The sequence below is a fragment of the Diceros bicornis genome, chromosome 32 (assembly GCF_020826845.1).
Source record: "Diceros bicornis minor isolate mBicDic1 chromosome 32, mDicBic1.mat.cur, whole genome shotgun sequence".
In the NCBI taxonomy this organism is placed as follows: Eukaryota; Metazoa; Chordata; class Mammalia; order Perissodactyla; family Rhinocerotidae; genus Diceros; species Diceros bicornis.
Genome location: NC_080771.1, coordinates 38,920,209 through 38,927,835, shown reverse-complemented (window position 1 = coordinate 38,927,835; position 7,627 = coordinate 38,920,209). Strand labels below are relative to the sequence as shown.

At 38.0% G+C, this 7,627-nt stretch overlaps 1 pseudogene; it reads right to left on the bottom strand.

Moving 5' to 3' along the window:
• Positions 1-1,184: 1,184 nt before the first annotated feature.
• On the bottom strand, positions 1,185-1,973 carry LOC131396386 (chloride intracellular channel protein 4-like; annotated as a pseudogene).
• Positions 1,974-7,627: the final 5,654 nt, after the last annotated feature.

Genomic DNA, 7,627 nt, shown 5'->3' with positions numbered 1-7,627 from the left:
AAAAAAGAGGAGGATTGGCAGATGTTAGCACAGGGCTGATCTTCCTCACACACACACACAAAATTAAAATAAAATAAAATAAAATAAAATAAAATAAAATAAAATAAAATAAAGTAAACAATAATGTTCCAAAATTAATGGCATTGGGCAAAATACATATAATACATTTAGACAGAGAGTATCAGGTGCCCATTGGTTTCTCTTATATGGATAAAATGCTTGTGGAAGATTTTGAAAATCTCATTACCCCCTGTAAAATTTAGCTTCTACATAGTATGGGATGTTATAATAGTTATAAAGGATAAATGCTTTTAGGTAAGAGTAAAAATCTGTGTGGGCCTGCCCTGTGTCCTAGTGGTTAAGTTGGGTGTGCTCCACTTTGGTGACCTGGGTTCAGTTCCCAAGCATGGACCTATACCTCTCTTCAGCAGCCATGCTGTGGCAGCAACCCACATACAAAACAGAGGAAGACTGGCACAGATGTTGGCTCAGTGTGAATCTCCCTCAAGCAAAAAGAGAAAGATTGACAACAGACGTTATCTCAGGGTGAATCTTCCTCACCAAAAAAAACAAAAAAGTAAAAATCCGTGTACACAGCAAAACATCAAAGCCTGTAGTAACTTTTGTAGAATGCTCTCTTCTGTGGTGGTAACATCCTTTAGTACATATCCAGGAAAGAATAAATTGAAACAATATTTCCATACAGTAGAAATCCTTGTATATATCCTTACTAAATATTTTAAAAATACTTAAATATTACTTGCAACATGCACTATGCACCAGTTTGTGGCCGACTAATGGGGTAATGATTATTATTTTCATAGTGAAACAGTGCACCACAAAAGTTATTCCATCTCTATATAGTAAATGGACATAATGGTAAGGGATCCAGAAAGACGGCAAACTACTCCTAAAGTGAAAGGTTTGTGATAGAGTGTCTCCAAATTAGAGGAGAGGGGGATATGGGGTAGGAGAAGTAGGCAGAGTAAAATAATTTTAAAATAATACTTCTTAGAAGCGTATGTTTAAAGATAGCTACTATACTTTATCTTTTTTCTAACCTTGAATAACTACATTTTTATGCAAAATAAAATTTCTACTTTATAGGAAAAAGAGCAGTCTGTTTGGAAAAACATATTCTTAGTCAGAGGAAGATGTGAAGACCTCTCTTTCATAACTTCTATCTACTTGGTAAGTCTTTTGGCTGCATCACTATATGCTATTTCAACCTCTTTATCATTGGGACAGGTATTGGTGAACTCATCCCTAATATAATCACTAGTTAAGTATCTCCAGATTCCAGTCACTCTTTTTGGAATATCAAAGTTGAGATTGTTTTTATCCACATCTTGACAATGTGTAGTTGGTCAGCAGTTTGCAATCAGCTAATGTTATTTCAATGTCACAAAGAAACGTATGTGTAGAAAATTATAATGTCCTCCGTACTGGTTTCACCGGGTTTGGGAGAATTCAGATATTCATCTAGTTTCTGCAGTGTTTTCAAGAGATGCCTCTCTGATGCTTCATCAGCCTCTGGCCTAGAAGTGATATACACAGAGAATTTGGGAAAGATGTCTATTCTAACAGTATTTGATTCTGGATATTTTGGTGAAAGTTTTGAGCACCTAGGAAAGCATAAGACTTATTCAAGAAATTATTCAATCTTATTTACATCTATTTTTACTTTGTTGAAAGTTATAAATGGTGAGTGGGTCCCAAGAGACATGTTGAGCAGGTCTGCAAGCTTTCTTTTCAGCCCAACAGTTGTGACACTAAACACAACTGCTTGGAGCCAAAGAATCATGAAGATCCTCTGGGAAAGGGGGCAGTTTTCTATGCTTTCATCATCACTGTCAGCCTTGACAAAGAGGTCAGTGATGCATTCTTTGGCCGTCTTCTTCACCCCATTCAGTGGTATCAACAATGCCATGGCTAGCTTTGCTGGGCTCCACAGAAGGCAGTGGTGATGGCCTCTTCTGCTCTGGGCTGCTTTAGTTGTAGTCTCCCACCAAGCTGCACCTCAATGGACAGTGCCAGCATCAAGCTTTTTCAGTCTCTGCTCCTCAGCACCACCTCAGGCCCCAAGTGCAACCCAATTCTAAATGTTTATATCCTCATGCAAATAGTGGAAGTAGCAATAACCATTCTCCTAATGTGGTTGACAGATTTAGTCAATAAATGTAAAAAGTTTAGCATAGTTCCTTCCTGTTAGTAAAAAAGTTGTTAATATTTGTGATGATTCTGTTTGGTCATCTGGAATGGTCAGTGCAAAGGCCCTGAGGATGCTGCTTGCTTCAAACGTTCAAGTCAAAAAAAGAAAGCCTATGTTGTAAGGTGAATAAACAAGAGGTAGAGTGATGAGACACAGTGTCAGAAAATGTCAAGGAATAAAGTGGCCTCTCTGCTACTGCTAAGAACTCAAGACAGTCTCTTATCCACACTATGTATCTACTGTACTTTATTAATCTTGTTTCAAAAGCAACCTATGAATTATAACAAAGCCTATATTTAGTAACTCCTATTTATTGAATTCTGGCCTCTGTATTATGAGTCACTTTGGAATATATAGCCCGGGGTACCCCTGCTCTGAGGACTGTCACTCCACAGGGACCACCCACACACACATATACATATAAACACCATGGCCTCCAGAGCTGTGTTATTACCACGCCCTTCTCAACCCCACCTACACTGATTAGACTATGAGTGGAAATATTCCAAATCAATTATCTTTTCTCTAAAGAGTGTAGAAATGGTACCAGAATTTTAAAATTGTGACCCTTCCTTGAAAAACTAAACTTGTAGCTCCATATCAGTATGTCCATTTTACACACCATATTTAAAGAAACATAAGCAAATCTTTTCAATAAACAGAGATATAGAAATAGAGGAATAAAATAGATGAGGAGAAAAAAGATCTAGTTAGTTCAGATGGCCCCTGAGAGACTGTGAGGAAGAAAAGTGTTCCTTGGTTATGGGAGCATTCCAATCCTGATTACATCCCCTTGATACCCAGCAAAATAATAAAAGAACAAAAATAAATTTCTACAAAATCCAAAGTAGTGTTACCTTTATGGTGTCAGACATCTTACAGATTAAACCCTCCAAGAAAAAAAAATGATTAAAAAGAATAAGCCAACATTTCACAAAATGAACTTTTTAGCGTACAGCAAAAGTCAGTTATTTTTAATGTCAAGGAGTAGAAGACTTGTTTGTCCTGTGCCTGTTACATACTTATTTGGACAATTGGTTTTTATGTGGTTTGATAGTGAATGAGGCAAACCCCTATTTCCCTTTTCTTATAAAAAAAAAATTTTTTTTTGTAATTCTTGGGCTTTGGGTTTTCATTTCTTTTTTGACAAATCCAATGGGTACACTTTAGTTCTCATTCTGGACTTCACCCAACATGCAAAGACCTCCCCAGACTAAGTTCTATACATCCAACAGACAGCAGGACAATTCTATTACTTTACACTGAATAACTTTTTTCATGTGATTATGCCTGAGTACGTTATGACATACACACATTTATTTTATTATACTCTGTCTTTGTTGCTATAATGCATGATCTGAAAGAGAAAGAATTTTACCTGCTTTGTATTTTTACATATTTATTTGAATATATGGCACTTATATAGAAATAAGTTCAAGAAAATTAGAAGTTACAAAATAAAAAAATGGCAGAGAAAATAAAACCAGTTAAATAGAGTGGTTTCAGACAACTCTATTAAGCAAAATTAAATGGAACATCAAAAACTAACTGAAAGAAAAGAAAAAAGAAACAAATAAAAACTAACTGAAACATGATATACAATAACAGTAATTGAACAAAATCAGCATGGATTAATAATTAAATTAGCAGAGCAGTTGACCTAAGAAAATATAATTTAAAGTGTACATAGAGCACTATAGCATGTAGCAGATGTTCAGGTATTATTTGTGAAATAAATTAGGAATTAGCTTTCAGAATATGTGGACATTTACAATACAGCAAAATAGTATTTCAATTTTGTAAGAAAGATTGGATTATTATATAAAAGCTAGCATAAATGGCTATCTGGAAGAAAATGAAATCAATCCCTTCCCTCAGACATCTTACAAGATTTCAGAGAGATTACAATGTCAGTGTAAGAGCAACCATAGCTTTTTGATGAATATGTAGAAAACTACATATAAAATCTACAGGTAGGCAAAAACTTTCTTAAATAAATCAAAAAACTCCAAAGTAGGAAGAGAGACATTTTTGATAAAATTTAAACATTTTATGACCAAAAGTATACTTCAAAAGTTAATTGAGGGACAATAATTTGTAAAAATTACTTGAGATGCTGATAATTGTATAAAAACACGCAAATGGTATATGGACACATAATAATAGTAGGCAAATCAAAATGGTGATCAAGTATATGAATCTTTGTTTAAACCCAGTAATAGTTTAAGAAAACAACAAAAATGTCTCTCACAACCATTATTCTGGGAAAACACTTAAAGAGCTGTCACATTGATTGGGTTTGAAACTTTTAAACATGTAGCAAAATGTATTTTCTAATTTTGATGGCAGAAACACAAAGAGTTACAAGGCTGGGGAAACAACCTGAAGACACCTATAGATATTACAAATAATGAAATTCTTTAACTCAGAGATTCTCAATCTCAACAATTTGGACACACTGGGCCAGATTATACTTTGTAGTAAAGTCTGTCCTGTGCACTGTAGGATGTTTAGAGCATCCCTAGACTCCACCCACACCTGTCCAGTGTGACAGTCAAAAGTGTCTCCAGACATTGGTAAATGTGCCTTGGACAACAAATTCACCTGTGGTTGGAACTATTGTTTGAAGTTTACAATCTTAAAATATTTTTGTAGCATTAATATAATGGTAATTTAATGCTGAGAATATGAAAGATCATCAAGTGTATAAATGTCATAGCCTCACCAAGAAATATTATGTAGCCACTGAAATAATGAATTGGCATTAAACTAGTTGAATGGAGGCATGTTCATGAGGAATTATTAAGAAAAAGGTGACAGAAAGTATAAAAAAGACTGCACTAAAACATAAAGAGCATCTATGATGTTCATAGGATGCTATTCTTGCACTTATATAAAATTGTATGAATATGTAAGTCTACATAATATAGGAAGCAATGTTTAAAAGAAATTAAAAACTTGCTAAAGAAAGGTTGTCAACAAGAATAAGATTAGGTTAAGGATAGTGGTTTCAAAACAGTCATATGAAACAAAATGTAAAACTAAAATATAGAGACATAAAATGATAATCTCAATGACATCAACATGAGTCACTGATTGAAGATTGAATTGTCAGTACTTAGAAATAAAATAACATAATACAAGGGCTTTTGAAGTCGTGGAGGAAGAAATGGATCCAGTGTCAAGATGAAGGCGTAGACAGACTCTGAACTCACCTCCTCCCACATACACAACAAATTTACAACTACTCTTGGAATAATGACCCCTGAGAGAGAACTGAAAACTGTATAAAAAGAAGCCCTACAACAAGAGACGGTGTTGACTGAGGTGGAAGAGGAAGAAATACCTTTCCAGACAGACAAATATCCCCCTTCTAGCCATGGTGCTTCATGGCTGGGAGCATAAATACAAAGCCTTTCATGGAGGAGTGAGGGATATGAGTGGGGGAGTTGTACCACAGTAAGCAGCTTTAGAACTCGGCACAATTGAGATTATAGTCATAATATCAGGCTTTGCTTGCTATTAACAACAACAGGGAATACCCCTAGAAAAGCTATCAGACATAAGGGAAAAAAAATCCTGCTCTTAAAGTGTCCATGAACAAATTTTCCCTTCTCAAAAGCAACCTAAAATCACCAGAAGAAAAGGTGTACAGTCCTTTGGTAAAAAGAGACTCACTTGATAGGCTCTGGGTGCATCTCAGTAAGATGTGAGACCTCCCCAGGCTGAGACCACCCCCCAAGTGACTGAGGCATTCATGGCAGCCATTTTGTTACCTAGTACAGGTGTGCTGATATAGACACTGGCAGACACCATTGGAGTTCTTCCCCTAGCCTGTTAGCACAGGGGTCTGCCCCACCCACTAGAGCACCAATTTAATCCAGCTAAGCCATGGAAGCCAGCACACCTTAGGGAATGGCCCCACCCAAAAGCAAGCCCTGAGGCAACTTGTGGGCCCACATAGATGGTGTGCCTGGACCCACACAGTGGGGTGAGTGGGTCCACCTCTGTGGGGCATGGCACGTGTGAAGGGCAGACCTGCATTGGTAGAGTGTGTGGGGCCTCTGAATTGGGGCAACTGGGTGCACTTCAGTCTGTCAGGGTGTGTGACAGTGCTGGGCTGTGTTGACAGGGTGTGTGGGCCCGTGGGTAGTGTGGCTTGTCAGTTGCAACAGACTTGTGCTTCTCAAACAACCACATAGGGGATCAGCCTCACCTTCCAAAGTATGAAACAATTGGGTGCTCCCATGCCTGGGGGTGGCCCCTGTGAGCTGCTCTCCTGAGAGAGCTGATAGCAGCCTTGTAGGCCTGAGCCTATAACAATTGTAAGACCCTGAGCCCAGCAACCAGCAACACTGTGGGCCTACTTACTTAACAGAAAAACTGCAAAAGGAATGTGCTATTATACCCTGCAGCCAACTGTGCTGGGTCTCCCCACATGCAATACAGTGACTGAAGGGACCATAGCAGCCATATATGGCTGAGCATTACAACCAGCTGGCCAGGGGAACAGCCTAGCCTCCCCATGCACCAGAAGCAAGAGCAACCCTGCCACAACAGAAGGACACATGTAGCCCACACAGGGGACACTCCTGGAACATTTGGAACCAGTCACAAGAGGGAAGCCCACTGTTGGGCCTCATAAGGCATCTGTTACATAGGCTGCCTCTCCAAGACAGGGAAATGTAGCTGACCTACTTAATATATAGAAATAAGCACAGAGAAAGAGGCAAAATGAGGAGACAAAGGAATACGTTCCAAATGAGGGAACAGGACAAATCCTTAGAAAAAGAGCTACATGAAACAGAGATAAATAATATACCTGACAAAGAGTGCAAAGAGTCATAAGGATGCTCACTGATCTTGGGAGAAGAATGTATAAACTCAGTGAGAACTTCAAAAAAGAATTGAAAAATGTAAAAAAGAACCAATCAGGAATGAAAACTACAATACTGGAAATGAAAAGTTCACTAGAGGGACTCAATAGAAAGTAGATGATACAGAAGAATGGGTCAGCGAGCTGGACGAAAGACTAAAGGAAATTACTCAAGCTAAACAGATAAATGAAGAAAAGAATTAGAAGGAATGACAGGCCCAGCCTGGTGGTGTAACAGTTGAGATCACATGTTCCATTTTGGCAGCCTGGGGTTCGCCTGTTCAGATCCTGGGTGTGGACCTACTCACTACTCATCAAGCCATGCTGAGACAGCATCCCACATAGAAGAGCTACAACTCTACAACCATGATATATAACTATGTACTGGGGCTTTGGGGAGAAAAAGGAAAAAGAAAAATGTTGGCAACAGATGTTAACACAGGGTCAATCTCCCCCACCCCCTAAAAAAGAATGACAGTCTAAGAGAACTCTGGGACAACATCATGTTCACAAATATCTGTATTATAGGTGTCCCAGAG